Here is a 17,755-nt window from a genome sequence, read left to right as displayed (position 1 = left end):
AAGGCTGAGGGTCACGGGGGAGGGTTCTGTCCCCATGCCAGGTGGGAAGGGGATGCAGGCAGCCTCACACATCCTCAGTGCCCATCCTCGGGCCCTGCAGGCCTTCTGCCCTTCTAGGCAGACAGGGGGTCACAGACGTCCCCCCGACCCCAGAGTTCACAGCATGGGGTTGCACTTAACATTTGAGGGGCTCCTGAGTGGTTCAGTCGGTTCCACGTTGACTCTTTAGTTTGCTTCAGGTCAGGATCTCGAGGTTGTGGCATGGAGCCTTACGTGGGGCTTGGGCTCCGGTGGGTGAGGAGTCCGCTCCAGGTTCCCCCTCTCCCTCTGTTCTCCCCACTGCACCCTGTCTCAAGTAAATCTTCTAAAAATTAACATGAAGACATGCGAGCATCTTTATCTCCTCTGCCGAGGTGACTTCGTGTGTGTGTAACGACCGTGTAAATTCCTTTCACGGACCCACCGGGAGTCCTACCAGAAACCCCTTTTCCTTGATATTTATTGAAGTACAGTCAACACACAATGTGACAGTAGTTTTAGGGCTACAACTAGTGACTTGACAATTCTGTGCCTTACTCAGCTCCCCCCACGAGAAGTGGCGTCACCGTCTGTCCCCGTACAAAGTTGTCACAACAGTACTGACTCTATTCCCTAGGCTGTACTTTCTAAATTTCTGTAACTTATTTATTTGAGAACTATACGCTTATAGCTCTTACTATTGTTCATCTATGTTGCCCATGTACTACCCACGGCCCCTCTGTCCATTGGTCAGCAGGATCCATCACATTAACCAGAGAAAGGACATGGGGCAGCCCGGATGTTTCAGCAGGTTAGTGCCCGCCTTCGGCCCAGGGCGGGATCCTGGAGTCCCGGGATCGAGTCCCACGTCAGGTTCCCTACATGGAGCCATCTTCTCCCTCTGCCTGTGTCTCTGCCTCTCTCTCTCTCTGTCAAGGATATGTAAATAAAATCTTTTTTAAAAAGAAAAGAAGAGAAAGGACAAAAAGCATAGGATCCTCTCAAGAGTTGCAGAAAAATCATTTGACAAAATACAACATCGAAAGCATAGTGGGTTTTGAGGAAATGTCTATCAACAGAATAAAGGCCGCTAGGAAGGCCCGCAGCTGAAGTCATCCTCAAGGGTGAAAACCTGAAATCATCTCCCCTGAGCAGGAACAAGCCAAGGAGGTCCCCTCTCAGCGCTGGAAGTCCTAATGTAGTCAACAGACAGGAAACAGGAAAGGTTCCACACCTGGAAGGGGGACGTCACACTGTCCCTATTTGCTGAAGATGCAGTACTAGAAACTGGAAACCCGAGAGCCTCCACCAAAACCTGTTAAAACTAAGGAGTGAGTTCAGTAAGGTCACGGGACACAAACTGACCCTACAGAGCTCAGTAGCCTTGCTGCGTCCCGACAATGAGCACTCAGGAAGGAAATGAAGGACATGACTCCCTTCTCAGGAGCATCACAGAGAATAAATAATGAGACTGAACCAAAGGAGCACAAGACTTGTGGCCCTGGCAGGCCGTCCTGGGCTCGTGGGGTGGGAGCCTCATCTTGTGAAAATGTCCGCAGTTCCTGAAGCCAGCCTCAGTTTCAATGTCATTCCTATCAAAACCATGGTGGCAGATCCTAGAAATAGGAAAAAAACCCCAAAACATCCATCTGCCCCCACAAATGACCCCGGACAGCAAATCAGTATAGGAGAAGCAGGACAGAGCGGGACGCAGCACTTTCCTCTTTCAAACGATGTCACAGAGACACAGGAGAAAGCAGTGTGGTTCTCAGGCCCCCGGCTGGCTCCGTTGGTTAAGTATCCAACTCCTGCCCTCACCTCCGGTCCTGATCTCAAGGTCGTGAGTTCTAGGCCTGGGCTGGGCCATGGACGAGGCATTGCGCTGACTTAAACAAACCAGACCCACAGGGGGTGGTCCCGGCATAAGCTGAAGGAGCAGAACAGAGAGTCCAGAAGGAAATGGGCTCTGATACAACTGATTTTTTTAACTTAATTTAATTTAAACCCAATTAATTAACGTATAGTGTATTATACTTTCAGAGAAAGAATTCAGGGATTCACCAGTTGGAGAAAACAGCAGTGCTCATGATGTCAGGTGCCCTCCTTCATGCCGGTCCCCTGTTATCCCCCCTCTCCCCTCCCGCGACCCTCAGTTTGTTTCCCATGATTAAGAGTGTGTATTTCCTGCATCTGTTTTCATCCTATTTGTTTATGCTTCCCTTCACAGATGTTCATGTGCTTTGCTTCTTTAATTCCTCCTATGAATGGCACCACATGGTGATTCTCTTTCCCGACTGAATTATTTCACTTAACACGATCCCTCTAGTTCTATCCACGTCATTGCAAATGGCAAGATTTCCTTCTCTTTGATAGCTGAGTACCATTCCTATCATCTATCTATCATCCATGACCATCATCTATCTCCCATCCTCTTTATCCATCATCTGCCCGAGGGCACCGAGGCTCCTCCCACAGTGTGGCTACTGTCGACCCGGCTGCTGTGGACATCGGGGTGCAGGTGCCCAAGTCTCACTGCATCTGTATCTTCGGAGTGAGCTCCAGGCTGTGCACCTGCCGGTCGCAGGGTGGCTCTATTTGTAACTTCCTGTGGAGCCTCCAAACTGTTTCCAGAGCGGCTGCCCCAGTGGAAGAGGGTTGAGTGAGTTTTGTAGGACGTGGTAAAAGTCTGGTCCACATTTCATTTTGCGTCCTGTGGGCTCCATTCATTGTCCTTAAGTGTTTCTGGGAAGCCGGTGTTGGGCTCCGTTTCAGTGAGATGATTCCGAAGCTCACGGCCTCAGCTGGAGCCTGGAAGGAGGCAGGTGCGGCCCTGGCGGAGGCAAGCTGCCTCCTGCCCGGCCTCTTGCAGTGCCTGAGCCTCCCGCAGGGGGCGCCCGAGCTGGAGCCCCGCCCAGGGGGCACACATGCGCAGTAGGCCATTTCCGCCTGCACTAACAGGAGCCTGCCTGTGCTCGGGAGGCCTGAGGAGGACGTCACAGGACACGCGGGGAGTCGTCAGGGGGACCCTGGGCCGCGTTCAAGCTGACAGGAGCCCCCGTCTCCTCAGGACCCGCGGTGAGGCTTCAGGAAGATGTGGGCCCGCGTCCGCGCTGACAGGAGCCCCTGGGCCGCCTCAGGACCCGCGGGGAGGCTTCAGGAAGAGGTGGGCCCGCGTCCACTCTGGCAGGAGCTCCCGGGCCCCTCAGGACATAGGTTGAGGCTTCTGGAACCTGGGGGCCGCATCCACGGTGACAGGAGCCCCGGCCTCCTCAGCACCCGCTGACTATGACTCAGGAACACGTGGGCCCACGTCCGCACTCACAGGAGCCCGGCTTCCTCAGGACCCCCTGGAGGACTCTGGAGGTGCCGTTGGGGGCCACGTCCACATCAGAAGGGATCCTCAGAACCACAGGGTAAGTGAATGGGTAGAATGAATGGTAGGGTCAGGGGAGAGGCAGCAGTTGGTGGTTAGGGTTAGGTGAGATGTTAGGGGTTAGTGATTATGCTTATGGTTACGGATTAGAGGTTAGGGGGAGGGAAAAGGGTAAGGGTCAGTGGTTAGGAGTTAGGGTGGGGGTTAGGGATTAGGGAAAGGGGTTAGGGTTAGGGTTAGGCACAGGATTTAGAGTTAGGGTTAGGGTTTAGGCTTTAGGGATTAGGGCAGGAGGTTAAGAGTTGGTGTTAGGGTTATGGTTAGAGTTAGGGTTGGGCTTAGGTTTGCAGTTAGGGTTAGGGGTTAGGCTCTGAGTTGGGGTTAGGGGTTAGGGTTAGGCGTTAGGGTTAAAGTTAGGGCTAGGTTTGGGGTTAGGGCGAGGGTTAGGGTTAGGATAGGGGTTAGGGCTAGGGTTAGGGTTACTGTTTGGGTAGGTGTTAGGGTCAGGTCAGGGTCAGGGTACGGTTTTGGAAAAGGGTAAGAGATAGGGTTAGGGAGTGGGTTAGGGGTTAGTTTTAGGGTAGGGTTAGGGTACAGTTTGGGGTATGAGATAGGGTTAATATTACAGGGTTAGCGTTAGGGTACAGGTTAAGGTTAGGAATAGGATTTGAGTCCATTAAGTTAAGGTTAGAGTTAGAGGTTAGGGTTAGGGTTAGATTTAAGGTAGGGGTCAGGGTTAAGGGTTTAGAATAGGTTTAGAAGTTAGGGTGAGGGTTGGCAGGAAGGTTCAGTGAATGTGTTTCGGTCTTGGGGTTTGTGTTTGGTTTTCGATTAGTGATAGGTCTTGTTTCAGGGTTAGGTTAACATTAGGCTTAAGTGTAGGGTTAGGGTTATGTCTGTGTACGGTTAGATTTCGGTCTTGGCATGTGCCTGCACTGGGACTCTAGTATATTCGGCGGTATACTTTTATGCACTCTATTTAGGTTTTGGGTTCAAAGATTGCCTGAGTCCACCAAGTCAGTGGCCTCCCCAGAGAATCAATTCCAGGCTTCTGCTGGGGTCAGAAAAGACATGGCAGGCTTCTCCTGAGCTGAGCTAAGGAGGGGATTTGTGGCTCTAAATACTCTTTATGTGGATTTTCAGTTGCACAAGATAACTCTTGTGCGTTCATGTTTCATCAATACTACCAATTATCATTTTAAAGTTTTACTTGAATTCCTGTTTGTAAACACAGTATGATATAGTTTCAGGTCTACCACATAGTGATTCAACCCTTGGATACAACGGCTGGTACTGGTCACAGGTGCCCTCCACTATTCCCATCCCCTGATTCCCCATCCCCCCCACCTTCCTCTGGTATTTATTAGTTTATTCTCTGTGGTTAAGAGTGTGTTTCCTGGTTTGCTTCTCTCATCCCCCCCTCCGCCCCTTTGCCAGTTTGTTTGGTTTCTTAAAATTCACATGTGAATGCAATTGTATGGTATTTGGTATCTGTCTTTCTCTGACTGAGTTCATTTAGCATAAGTCCTTTCCACTTCTCCCACGTCATTGTAAATGGCTTCGTTTCATCCCTTCAGATGACCGAGTGATGTCGCAGTGTGTATATTTACCACATCGTCTCTGCCCATTCCTCTGCCGATGGACATCTGGGCTGTATGCACAGTTTGGCTGTTGTTGATAACACTGCTACAAACAGTGGGCTGCGTGTCCCTCTTCGAATCTACTAAACTACTTTTGTATCCTCGGGGTAAATACCTAGCTGTGCAGTTTTGGAATTGTAGGGTAGCTCTACTTTGAACTTCTCGAGGACCCTCCACACTGTTTTCCACAGTGACTGCACCTGTTCGCATGCCCACCAGGAGTGTAAGGGGGCTCCCCCTTCTCCATAGCCTCACCAACACCTATTATTTCTTGTGTTGTTAATTTTAGCCATTCTGACGGCTGTCAGGTGACATCTCATTGTGGTTTTGGTTTGCATTTCCTTGATGATGGGTGACGCTGAGTGTCTTTCCGTGTGTCTGGCGGCCATCTGGATGTCTTGCCAGAGACAAAGTCCATTCATGTCTTCTGCCCATCTGCAGTTGGATACTTTGTGTTTAGGATCTGAGATTTATATTTGCTTTATGTGTTTTGGATACTAACTCTTTATTGGATGTGTTGTTTACAAATATCTCCTCTCGTTTTGTATGTTGCCTTTGAGCTTTGGTTGTTTCCTTCACTTTGGGGAAGCTTTTCAATTTGATGAAGCCCCAAGAGTATTTTTGCTTTTGTTTCCCTCGCCTCAGAGGCATTTCTAGAAAGAAGATCCAATGGCCAATGTCAAAGACGGTGCTGCCTATCTTTTCTTCTTTTTATGGTTTCAGGTCTCACATTTAGGTCTTTCGTCCATTTTGAATTTATATGGTATAAGAGAGGGGTCCAGGTTCATTCTTCTGCGTGTGGCTGCCTGGTTTTCCCAACACCATTTGTTCTTATCCTGGGGTCAGGGTTAGGGTTTGTTGAAGAGACTGCTTTGTGCCATTGGATATTCCTTCCTGCCTTGTTGTCGATTAATGGATCATAGAGTTACAGGTTTCTATCTTGTTTCGGCTTTCCCTTTTGTTCTATTGATCTAAGCGTCTCCTGTTGGGAGGTTCTTGATTGCTGATTCAATTTCTTTGCTGGTTATCTGTCTGTTCAAATTTCTTATTTCTTCCTTTTTTATTTTTGCTATGTTATATATTTCTAGGAATTGATCTATTTCTTCCAGGTTCGAGGTTGCTGGCATATAATTTTTCATAATGTTCTCTTATAAACCTTTGTATTTCTCTAGTGTTGTTATTTCTCTTTTCTCATTTGTGATTTTATTTGGGTCCTTTCTCGTCTTTTTATCTTTTTTCTTTTTTAAAGATTTTATTTATGAATTCATGAGAGACACAGAGAGGCAGAGGTATCGGCAGAGGGAAAATGAGGCTCCATGCAGGGAGCCAGATGTGGGACTTGATCCCCCAGGACCCCGGATCATGATCTGAGCCAAAGCAGATGATCAACCACTGAGGCACCCAGGTGCCTTGCTGATTCAATTCCATTGCTAGTTATGGGTCTGTTCACATTTTCTGTTTCTTCCTATTTCAGTGTTGCTCGTTTGCACATTTCTAGGGATTTGTCCACTTCTTCCAGGTCTCCCAGTTTGTTAGCGTATAGTCTTTCATAGTTTTCCCTTATAATTGTCTTGTTTTTCTGGTGTTGATTGTGATCTCTCTTCTCTCATTTGTGATTTTATTTATTTAAGTCTTGTCTCTTTTCTCGTGGATAAGGCTGGCTAGGGATTGATCCATTTTATTAATTATTTTGAAGAACCAGCTCTTAGTTTCGTTATTCCATTCGACTGTTTTGTGGTTTCTGTATTGTTTATGTCTGCTCTCATCTTTATTTTTTCCCTTCTTCTGTAGGCTTTAGGCTTTGTTTGCTATTCCTTTGCCAGCTCCTTTAGGTGTAGGGTTAGGTTGTGTATTGGAGACTTCTTGTTCCTTGAGGTAGGCCTGTATTGCTATGTACTTCCCTCTTAGGTCTGCCTTTGCTACATTCCAGAGGTTTGGAGAAACATGTTTTCATTTTCATTTGTTTTAAATTTTCTCTTTAATTTCCTGGTTGCTCCATTCATTCTCTCGTAGGATGTTCAAAATCTCCACGTTTTTTTGGTCTGTCCAATTTTTTTCTTACTGTCGACTTCGAGTTTCATAGCGTCGTGGTCCGAAAATGTACAGGGTGTGACATCAACCTTCTTGTACCTGTTGTACCTGTTGAGGGCTGATTTGTGGCCCATGATATGATCTGTTCTGGAGAATGTCCCATGTGCACTTGAAAGGAATGTGTATTTTGCTTTAGGATGAAATGTTTTGACTATATCTGTTGAGTCGCTGTGGTCCAGTGTGTCAAGGCTATTGTTCCCCTGTTGATTTTCTGCATAGTCGATCGGTCCATTGCCATAAGTGGTGTTAAAATCCCCTGTCATTGTATTATTATCAGTGAGTTCCTGTACGTTTGTTGTTAATTAGTTTCTATATTTAGGTACTCCCTGTTGGCAGCATAAATATTTAGTTGTCTGATCTTGATAGAGAGTCTTTTTAATTATGAAATAATGCCCTTCTTCATCTCTTCTTACAGTATTTGTTCTTTCTTTTTGGAAATTTAAATATTTTATTTATTTATTCATGAGAGATACACAGAGAAGCAGAGGCAGAAACATAGGCAGAGGGAGAGGCAGGCTCCCCAAAGGAAGGCCAATGTGGGACTTGATCCTGGGATCCCAGGATCACACCCTGAGCCAAAGGCAGATGCTCAACCACTGAGCCACCAAATGTACCCCAGGGTTTGATTTGAAATCTAGTTTGTCTGATATAAGTATGAGTCCTCCAGCTTTCTTTTGATGTCCATTAGCATGATAGATGATTTTCCTTCCCCTGACTTTCAATCTGCTGGTGTCTATAGGTCTAAGGTGAGCATTATGTAGGCAGCATACAGATGGATCTTGTTTTTTTAATAACGATTTTATTTATGAGAGAGTGAGAGAGAGAGGCAGAAAATGATGCAGAGAGAAAAACAGGCTCCCCACCAGGGGCCCAATATGGGACTGGATCCCAGACTCCAGGATCACACCCTGAGTTAAAGTCAGAGGCTCAACCCCTGAGCCACCCAGGCATCCCGGATCATGATTTTTAAGCCACTCTGATACCCTATATCTTTTGATTGGAGCATTTAGCCTATCAGCATTCAGAGTGATTATTGAAAGATATGAACTAAGTGCCTTTGTGTTACCAGTAGAGTTGGTGTTTCTGGTGATGTTCTCTGGTCCTTTCTAGCCTTTGTTGCTTTTGGTCTCTTTTTTTCCCCCACTAGAAGAGTCCCTCTTAAAATTTCTTACTGGACTGGTTTAATGGTCATGAACACCTTTATATTTTGCCTGTCCGTGAAACTCTTTATCTCTCCTTCTATCCTGAATGACACCCTTGCTGAAGAAAGAATTCATACAAATTGGACTCCAATAAAAAGAAATTTAAACACATAAAATAGGAGATCCCGGGGTGGCACTGCATTTTGGCGCCTACCTTTGGCCCAGGGCACGATCCTGGAGACCCGGGATCGAATCCCATGTCGGGCTCCCCGTGCATGGAGCCTGCTTCTCCCTCTGCCTGTGTCTCTGCCTCTCTCTCTCTCTCTCTCTCTCTCTCTCTCTCTCTCTCTGTGTGTGTGTGTGTGACTATCATAAATAAATAATAAATAAAATAAAATTTTGCTATTATGATTGAGGAAAATGGCATGTAGAAGAAAACCAGAAGCTGAAAGAGAGGAGGACAGATTATACCATCCTTAGCCTTCACAGGGACCTGGTGTCCTTTCCTAAGAGGGCCCCCCCGCTCCGTAGGATGCTTCCTGCCCCTCTGTGCTCCTTCTTGGAACCCAACAGGCATATCTCCGTGCCTCCAGCACCTCTGCATCCTGGCTCATAGCGTCTTCCATGTATCCTATTGAGGAGCACAGCGTCGTGTATTTAACCATCCGGCTGCTGTTTGACAACATTGGGGGTATTCCGACTTTTGTTGGTTTTGGGGTGTGTGTGTCTATCACATGCAGCTATCACGTGCAGCTATCTGATCCTCTGACTGGGTCACCCAAATGCCGAAAGGGTTGGCACATCATCATTTCTGGTGCTGGCGCTGGGTGGCCAGCTGGGCTCTCCTGGCCGACCCGGGGCTCGCTCCTGCAGTGACTTTCCACTGTAGGGTTAGCTGAGCTGGAAGGTCTGACTCCGCCACATTCCAGCAGCCCTGGTGCTGCCTGGCCTTCAGGCATGCTCACCCCATGCTCACCCAGCCCCTACTCACTAGGCCGAAGAGGGTGCCCTCCACACTCTGGTGTGAGCGATCCAGCACCACAAGGTGTGCACCCACTGTCCACCTGGTGAGGGTGACCAGGGGAGTGAGCTGCAAGTGTAGGACCCACGAAATTTAACAAAAATCCCCTACCCATGGACAAGGAGAGCAGGACTGATTCCATTTTGTGCTACACCTGCCACCTCCCCTATGACCCCCACATGACCTGCTTATTGCTTAAGGCGCTGCCCCACCCTAGAGGAGCTGCTGGGCACACCCTAATCGGAAATCCTCTCATAACAATGTAACCCTGCTTTGTACCCACCAAAACTGGGCGCCAATTCTGACCACAGTAATAGGCCAGCTCAAGTGGATACAATAGGGTAAGGTGTAATTAAATCGGCCACCTGGGTTTGGATCTACATGACTGTGCAACTTTCTGCGTATCCCATGGGCCACTGGCCCTATAAAGCTGCTGTGCCTCTTAGTCTCGGGGTCCAAGTCCCTGCTCCACTGTGTCAGGTGCACTTGGACCCAAGCCCGAGCGTGTAAATAAAACCTCGTGTGATTGCATCGGTGTCGGCTCCTCAGTGGTTTCTCGGTTTCGCAATCTTGGCACAACACAAGAGCCTGCTATCCTGACTTCCCTTCCAGGACCACGCTGACCGCCCCGCAGGCCCTCTGTGCCCCAGGCACACAGGCACGGGAATGCGGGGAGGGGAGGAATTGCCCCGGAACCTGGCTAGCCCCAGCCCCCTTGACAGAGGGAGCACAGACCTCCCAGGTAGTTTTTTTCACAGACCCTGGTGACTTGAGGCTCCCTGGATGTCACTCTGTCCCAGCCCCTCCTGACCCACGGGGCACAGGCTGAGTCCCAGAAAAGTCTGTGGGGTCCTGACCTGGGGTCTGGCCGCCCCTGGAGGGCACGTTGGGATGTCAGCTGTGTGTGCCTGGCGGCGCACCTACAGGGGGTGGTTGGGGCCTGGGTGGTGCCCCGTCCTCCTATCTGGGGGTCTCCCCACCCTCCTGGCACAGATTTCTGGGAGACACAGAAACGGGCTGGCTGTGCATTTTCGCACCACACCACTTTATTGATTTTCCACAGAAAACGGGTCAGAGCCTTCCCCTGGGGACGGAGACCTTTCTGTCCTTTAAGGGAGGGCAAGAATCATACGGGGTCGGGGGGTGAGTGCTGCAGTCCCCCACCTGGGACCATTTTTGGACTCCGGGTGGGGGCGTGTGTCCTGAGGTTTCAGCCTGAGAGACGGTTCTGAGGACAGCAGAGATGACCTGGACCTGCAGCTCATGGGCTCCTGTGCTTGGTCACCACAGGGCAGCTGGACCCCGGCTTCGGGCCCCCTGGGGCTTCAGCACCTGGAGGAGCCTGCCTCCTGGTGTGGGTGTGGGTGTGGCCCACTGGCCTACCCCTGCTCTCCCCACCCTGGGGTGTCCCGGGATCCCCAGGGCTGCCCTAGGTCAGCGACCTGGATCTGTGGGGTATGCCCAGGGACCAGAATCCAGGCCTGCCCAGGGCCATGGGGGGCTGGATCCCATTAGCCTTTGTGTTGGGCCTGCAGGGGGGCTCAAATCACCCCAGCACCCACAGAGCCCGGGGCCAGGACAACCCGGGTCCCTCTGGGTTAGGGGCTGGTGTCCTGTGCAGGGTGTGCCGCCCTCCAGGATCGACAGTGGGAGGGGGCAGGGCACAGTGCATCCTCTGCTCCACCCACCTGCACCCACACTGTGCGGGGCTCCCTGCCTCCCCTCCTCCCTGCAACCCCTGGCTACTCAATGGGACACCCGTGTTTCTGATGGGAGCAGGGTATCCATAGAACCCCAGGGAGGCTGAGCATGTCCCACAGGGGGCAGCTGCACTGGGTCCTTGCTGGGAGCCGATGGTGTGGGGGTGGATGGTGTGGGGGCAGGGGTATGATGGTGGTGGAGTATGGGGATGGTGTAGGGGGGATGGTGTTGGGGTATAGTGTGGGTGGGGATTGTGTGGGGCTGTGTGGATGTGAGGGGGATGATGTAGGGGGGACGCTATGGGGGATGATGATGTAGTGGGATGGTGTGGGTGTGGGGAATGAGGAGGATGGCGTGTCGGGCCGGCGGACACAAGATATCCCCTTTCTCTAAGTTGCCCACAGAGATGTCTGCAGATAAAGGTGACCCCAGTCTGGGGTTTGCTGTGGCACCTGCCCCTGGGGCCCCGTGTGGTCAGTGCAGGGCCCTGGCTGGACCGGGGACATTATCTGGGGGTCATCATACTATGTATGTTTACAAATTGCAAATTGTCTCAAATAAAATGCATAGAATTTAGAAATATATAAAGCACCGAATGTGGGTGTCGCCCTGACCCATCCGACCCCCATCGGATCGATGTGTGTCCTGCTCCAGCCACGGCAATGCTGCCTGGCACCCAGGTCCCCTTCCTGCCCTCACCCCAGCCCCCTGCTTCCCAGGGTGCCATCACTCACCCCATTTGGGGTTCAGCTGTCATGGCAACCCCTGGAGGCCCTATCCTAGTGGCCTCCTCTTCCCCGAGGCCCCGGGGGTGGGGGCACAGGGGTCATCGCCAGTACCCAACCATGTAGCCTTGTGTTGTTGGCTGCTGTTGCTCCCCCTGGCCTCAGAAGCCCCGTGTTCCCTACTGAGAAGCCCCGGGGCCCCGAACCACCTTAATTTTCTCGGCCTCCACGAGTCCGGTCCCATCCTATCTAGCTCCTTCCCCCTTCCTTGGAGCTCTTAAGGGAGCAATTGCAATGACTTCAGCATAGCAGCATGTGTTGGGGGACAGGCCCAGGGTTTGGGGATCAGGAAGACGTGGAACGCTGGCATCCCAGCTGTGCAGCCGGATTCCATCCTGCAGACTCTTATTCCCTAAGGCTATCTTGACAACTGACTTTGTACATACAAAAGCTCTCCTTTGTCTTTAAAAGATGAAGAGCGAGTCAAAGCGTTTTTCTCTGCCCATCTGATTGCTCAGATTCCAATCTGAGATGTATTTCCTGTTAATAAGGTTAATTTACTATCCGTAGTACCATGGTTAAAATATTCTGACACAAGGAATCCAGAGGGATGAGGGTTTCTCATCTCTTTCTTCACAGCTCAGTCACTCATCAGGAAATACATCTTTATGGACTTGGAAAGAACTGAGAGACATCATTACCAATTACCAATGGTCCTATTATTATGTGAAGGATTCTTCCCGAGATTCTTCCCCTGTTTCAACTGACACTGAAACACTGTGAACTATTTGGAATACAAATGTCAGAGAAAAAATGTTATGTACTGATTATTTTATTTATTTTATTTTATTTTATTTTATTTTTTTATTTTTGTATTTTTTTAAAGATTTTATTTTTTTTATTTTTTACTTATTTATGATAGTCATACAGAGAGAGAGAGAGAGGCAGAGACACAGGCAGAGGGAGAAGCAGGTCCATGCACCGCGAGCCCCATGTGGGGTTGATCCTCGGTCTCTAGGATCATGCCCTGGGCCAAAGGCAGGCGCTGAACCACTGTGCCACCCAGGTATGCCTGCATTGCTGATTTGAAATGCACTTGCAGTATGGTGTCTTTTAAAATAGAAGTTTTTTGTCTGATTTTTGCCATTTATTATCCTTTCCTGCTTTTCAGGTGGAGGAGGCATTATACATGTTCATAAGTGTTTTTCTTTCCTTCTGATATAAAATTCTTACTTTGTTCCCATCGAAGGAGCTCTTTAAGAATAAGGCGTAAGTTAATTAAACTATTCTAAAAATGGCTTCACCCTTGGAGCCTGATTCTTTTAAGTCAATTTTCAAAATAAATCTTATTGATTAGAAAAGAATCAAAGATTTATAGGGAAATTGAGAAGATACTACAGAGAATTCTCATGCACTTGCACTCAATTTCTCCAATTATTGATATCTTATATTAGTACGGTACAAATATTAGCTAATGAATCAATATTAAAATATTCGCATTAACCAAAGACCATTCTTTATTCAGATTTCCTTAGTTTTGCTAAGTAACCATCCCTCATATCACATTGTATTTGTCCTCATGTTGTCTTAGGCTCCTCTGGATTGTGACAATCTTTCAGCCTTTCCTTGTTGTTGAACTGGAACACTTTGAGAAGTAGAGTATTTTGTAAAATTTCCCTCAGTTGGGACATGTCTCTCATTTGTCTCATGATTGATCTGTTTTTGTGGAGGATATACAGCGATATACTGCCATTTTTATTATATAAAGAATAGATACTATCATGTGACTTATCAGTCTTGGTACCGATCTGATCATCCTGCTGAGGTAGTGTTTGTCAGCTTTCCCTATCGTAAAGTGATTCTTTATTATTATTATTATTATTATTATTATTATTATTATTATTTTAACTTTTTCATAATATATTTTGTAGAAGGAAGTTACTATGTGTATTCCACACATAAGAGTGGGAGCTATGCTCATCCACTTGAGGGTGGAATGTCTTCACAAATTGTTTGAAATTCTTCTACATGGGAGATTTCTCTTCCTTCTGGGTTTGTTTGGTTGTTTCTTTTTCAAAGATGATATTTATTTCTTTGAATGAGAGAGGAGTGAAAAAGAATGAGCGAGAGGGGCAGAGGGAGAGGGAGAAGCTGTTTTCCTGCTGAACAGGGAGCCTGCCTTGGGTCCTGGAATATGATCTGAGCCTAAGGCAGAAGCTTAACTGATTGAGCCACCCAGGTGCCACTCTTTCTTTCTTTCTTTCTTTTTTTAATAATAAATTAATTTTTTTGGTGTTCAATTTGCCAACATATGGAATAACACCCAGTGCTAATACCATCTTGTGCCCCCCTCAGTGCCCATCACACATTCACCCTCACCCCCACCCTCCTCCACTTCCATCACCCCAAGTTCATTTCTCAGAGTCAGGAGTCTTTTTGTTCTGTCTCCCTTTCTGATATTTCCCATACATTCCTTCTCCCTTCCCTGATATTCCCTTTCACTATTATCTACATTCCCCAAATGAATGAGAACATACAGTGTTTGTCCTTCTCTGATTGACTTACTTCACTCAGCATAATACCTTCCAGTTCCATCCACGTTGAAGCTAATGGTGAGTATTTGTCATTTCTAATGGCTGAGCAAGGCCCACCTTTTCTCTCTCTTCATCTTCTGAGTCTCCTATGATATGAATGTTTCTGTTTTAATAAGTGGCTGAGTTCACTATGTCTGCCTCTGTAGTCCGAAATCTTTCTTGTTTTTAAGGCTTTCACTTGGAACTGCATCTCAGTTATAGTATTTTTAATGTTCGCCTGACTAGATTTTAGTTCTTTTATTTCAACAGTAAGGGATTCTCTAGTTTTCTTCTGTGCTCTTTTTCCAGCCCAGCTGCTATCTTTATAATCATTGTTTTAAACTGTAGTTAGACATCATATATGCGTATTGATGAACTTCCTGGCTGTGAGTACTACCTCATGTTATTGTATGGAGGTGAATTTCTCCATCTCTTTATGTTTTCCAGAAAAGAAAGAAGGGAAAAAAAGAAAAACCAAGAAAAACAATAACAACTGCCCTCCCCAAAGAAACAGCAGATTATTTTGGCCTGCTTGTTAAAAGATTCTAAATCCCAAAATAAGAAACACAATTAAAGTACCATGAAAGTAAACGTAAGAAATCTATATGGTATACATACATAAAAATTAAAATAAGGCAATTAATACAAAAGAATCAAAGAAAATATATGAAAATAAAGCACAAAGTACAGAGGAAGCTAGACCGTACTTTCCTGGCAGAGCTGAAACTCTGCAGTCTCTGTCGTCCGACAACGTGGTGGCAGCGAGTGGTCTGTGCGGGGTCAGGGGTGGGCCTTGGCGCTCATTGTCAGGTGCACATCTGCCTGGGAGATGCACCTGCGGGGTCAGAGGCAGGGTGGGCGTTAGCGCCTCTGGCCTCCAGCAAGCGGCGCCGTGCTGCTCCCTAAGCCTGTTGCTGATGGGCGGGATTCGGGTGGGGATGCTGGGTCCTCTGGCTCTGGGGCTGAGCATCCCACCCCCCATTCTGCAGGGTCCTCCAATGAAGAGACCCCAGGCCCCCGGATCTCTGCCGCATCACTCAGAAACCTGCGTTCACTCTGCCTGTGTCCAAGCTTCTTTTGGTTTTGTTTTTTTATCTCAGAGTGTTGTGCCCAAGATTGGGAATCTGAGAAACCACAGAGAAGCCACACCAATGCAAACACATGAGGGTGATTTACAAGCTCAAGCTTGCGTCCAAGTACACCGGACACAGAGGAGCAGGGACTTGGACCCCAAGGTGGGTTTTAGCTTCGTTTTAAGGGCTGGTCTCAGGGACCTCCAGAGGGGCTGGAGCAATTCCTCAAGTTCTGTTTACATTTTGATATGGGGCCTTCAAAGGCATTGAGCTCTGTTCTTATTCCAATAGGGGATTCCTGCCCTTGGCCTGGGCTCAGTTCTTATGCTCATGTGGGGCTTTCTAGGATATTAACCTGTAAACTTTTGTTTTTTTCCTGTAAGTGAAGTAATGTAAATTTCAGGTCTTCTTCACAGGGGCCTGGGATGGCTGGAGGTGTGCTAAGGCTGGACTTAAAGTGGAATGCCTTAATTTTCTTAGCCTCCACGCATCCTATCCCATCCTATCTAGCTCCTTCCCCCTTCCCCCGATCTCCTAAGAGAGCAATTGCAAATGACCTCTGGTGGCAGCCTGTGTTGGGGGACAGGCCCAGGGATTTGGAATCAGGAAGACCTGGAGCGTGGGCATCCGGGCTGTGCAGCGGGATTCCATGCTCCAGACTCTTATTCCCTAAGGCTATCTTGACAACTGACTTTGTATATAGAAAAGCTCTCCTTTGTCTTTAAAAGATGAAGAGGGAGTCAAAGCGTTTTTTCTCTGCCCATCTGATTGCTGTCATTCCAATCTGAAACTTATTTCCTATTAATGAGGATAATTTACTCTCCATAGTACTATGGGTAAAATATTTTGACACAAGTAATCAGAGGACTGAGGGTTTCTCATCTCTTTCTTCACAGCTCAGTCACTCATCAGGAAATGCATCCTTATGGATTTGGAGAGAACTGAGAGACATTATCACCAATGGTCCTATTATTATGTGAAGGATTCTTCCCTGAGATTCTTCCCCTGTTTCAACTGACCCTGAAGCACTGTGAACTCTTTGGAAGAGAAATGTCAAGGAAATAAATGTTATACATTGCTAATTTTAAATGCACTTGCAATATGGTGTAATAGAAGTATTTTTATCTGTTTTTTTGCTATTTATTATCCTTTCCTGCTTTTCAGGTTGAGGAGACATTATACATGTTCATAAGTGTTTTTCTTTCCTTCTGATATATAATTCTTTCTTTGTTCCCATCGAAAGCACTGTTTAAGAATAAGGCAAAAGTTAATTAGACTATTCTTAAAATGTCTTCACACTTGGAGCCTGATTCATTTAAGACAATTTTCAAAATAAATCTTATTTACTAGAAAAAAAACAAAGATTTATAGGGAAATTGAGAAGATAGTACAGAGAATTCTCATGCACTTGCACTCAATTCCTCCAATTATTGATATCATATATAAGTACAGTACACATTAGCTAATGAATCAATATTAAAATATTCGCATTAACCAAAGACCATTCATTATTCAGATTTCCTTAGTTTTTGCTAAGTAACCATCCCTCATATCACATTCCATTTGTTCATGTTTTCTAAGGCTCCTCTGGATTGTAAGAGTCTTTCAACCTTTCCTTGTTGTTGTTGAACTGGAATACTGTGAGAAGTAGGGTATTTTGTAGAATTTCCCTCAGTTGGGACATGTCTGTCACTTATCTCATGACTGAACTGTTTTTGTGGATTATATACAGAGATATGCTTCCATTTTTATTATATCATATAAAGGATAGATACTACCAACATGATTTATCAGTCTTAGTACAGATCTGATCATCTTGCTGAGGTTGAGTTTGTCAGCTTTCTCCATAGTAAAGTGATTCGTTATTATTATTATTATTATCATCATTATTATTATTATATTATTATTTTTTTAACTTTTTCATAGTATTTATTGTAGAACGAAGTTACTATGTGTATTCCACACATAAGAGTGTGAAGCTATGCTCATCAAGTTGAGGGTGGAATGTCTTCACAAATTGTTTGAAATTCTTCTACATTGGAGATTTCTCTTACTTCTGGGTTTGTTTGGTTGTTTCTTTTTCAAAGATGATATTTATTTATTGAGAGAGAGAGGAGTGAAAAAGAATGAGCGAGAGGGGCAGAGGGAGAGGCAGAAGCTGGTTCCTTGCTGAACAGGGACCTGGAACATGATCTGAGCCTAAGGCAGAAGCTTAACTGATTGAGCCACCCAGGTGCCACTCTTTCTTTCTTCCTTTTTTTAATAATAAATTACTTTTTTTGGTGTTCAATTTGCCAACATACAGAATAACACCCAGTGCTCATCCCATCTAGTGCCCCCCTCAGTGCCCATCACCCATTCACCCCCACTCCCCGCTCTCCTCCACTTCCATCACCCC

General features: G+C 46.8%; 1 long non-coding RNA gene across 1 annotated transcript in view; it reads left to right on the top strand.

The window, feature by feature from the left end:
* The window catches only part of LOC140596159 (uncharacterized), a 29,924-nt gene extending 13,474 nt beyond the window's left edge, over window positions 1-16,450 (top strand). The window contains exons 2-3 of the long non-coding RNA XR_011998175.1: window positions 15,385-15,519; window positions 16,254-16,450. This is a non-coding gene — a long non-coding RNA (uncharacterized lncRNA). The remainder of the gene's footprint in view (window positions 1-15,384; window positions 15,520-16,253) is intronic.
* Window positions 16,451-17,755: the final 1,305 nt, after the last annotated feature.

The sequence above is a fragment of the Vulpes vulpes genome, chromosome 2 (genome assembly GCF_048418805.1).
Source record: "Vulpes vulpes isolate BD-2025 chromosome 2, VulVul3, whole genome shotgun sequence".
Lineage (NCBI taxonomy): Eukaryota > Metazoa > Chordata > Mammalia > Carnivora > Canidae > Vulpes > Vulpes vulpes.
Note: the sequence above shows the minus strand (reverse complement) of the source record. Positions and strands in the feature narration are given on the sequence as shown.